Source organism: Centrocercus urophasianus, unplaced genomic scaffold (genome assembly GCF_019232065.1).
Source record: "Centrocercus urophasianus isolate 14NV4802_14NV808 unplaced genomic scaffold, USGS_Curo_1.0 seq_29, whole genome shotgun sequence".
Taxonomy (NCBI): domain Eukaryota; kingdom Metazoa; phylum Chordata; class Aves; order Galliformes; family Phasianidae; genus Centrocercus; species Centrocercus urophasianus.
This window is the reverse complement of record NW_024884855.1, coordinates 9,958,798-9,960,000: the sequence shown is the minus strand read 5'-3', so window position 1 is coordinate 9,960,000 and position 1,203 is coordinate 9,958,798.

The following is a 1,203-nucleotide window of genomic DNA, read 5'->3' as shown; positions in this document are numbered from 1 at the left end:
ATTGGCTTTGCTTTGAATTGGTCTCAAATTGGATGTGTTGAAGGGCAAATCATTAACACTGGATTTTGGTGTCTGTGTTACTCACGTGGTCTCGCACACCCAGAGCACGAGGTGCAAGGCAGCACCCAATGGCTATTTCCATGCAGATTGCTGCAAGGAAGAACAAGCACTGACCGCAGCTCCTCTCAGCGACCAGGAGAGTGCCTTCAGCATAGTGACTTCATGAGCACGGGAGGCAGTGGGTTTTCCTGCACTGGGCAGAAGAAAGAATGGACGGCAATGGGTGTTGTAAAGCTCACGAGCTGCTGAATGCTGGGAGGAGCAGGCAGCTCTGGAACACCTGGAAGGGACGGCAGAGGGTGCGCAGGGAATGCCTTGCAGTTGTGTGGGTCGAAACACCTGGAATGGGGAGGAGCAGCCCGCCTTGCACTGCCTGGGAGCGGAGAAACTTCGCCTATTTTTGGTGCTATGAAGTGACAGAGGGCGGTGAGGGAGGTGCCGTGCTGAATAACCCTCGGTAAAGCGACCTTGGAATTGATGCGATGATTTACTGTGCTCGCCTCTGTGACTCTGTCATAGAGACAGCAGCAAAAAAGAAAAAAAAGAAAAAAAAAAAAAAAGGAAATAAAGGAGCAGGAGCTGCCAGCCGTAACTTAAACACTCCTGTGCTCACCGAACGCACCCGAGCTCGGAAACTTCGCTGCGCTGCCAGCCTCGCGGGCTGCGTTCACCACACCGCAAAGAGCAGGAGGAGGGCTAATTCCTCCCTCCGGGCTCGCGGCGCTGTGTCACATACCTGCTCTTTTCTACCGCAAAAAAAAAAGAATAAAAAAAAAAGCATAGCTGCCGGGAACGAGCGCGCCGGAGCGGCCGCACCCCGGCCTTGCAGGGCGTGCCCGGCTTGCCCCGGAGCCGCCTGCACGGCGGCGCCGCACGCGCCTAGGGGGCGCCGCGAGCGCGGGGACGCGACATAACGGCCCGCCGGGCGCGCACGCGCGCGGCCGTTAGGGAGGCGCGTGGACGCGGGACAAAATCCCCCCGAGGCGCACGCGCACGGCCGTTAGAGATGCGCGTGGAAGCGGCGCGACGACCCGCCAAGCTTGCGCGCCCGCGGCTCTTTGCGCCCTCCCTGCCCCGCGCGCACTCCGACCAATCGGCATCCAGCGGAGGGAGGAGCGCGGCGATGTTTGCAGCGGCGGCCGC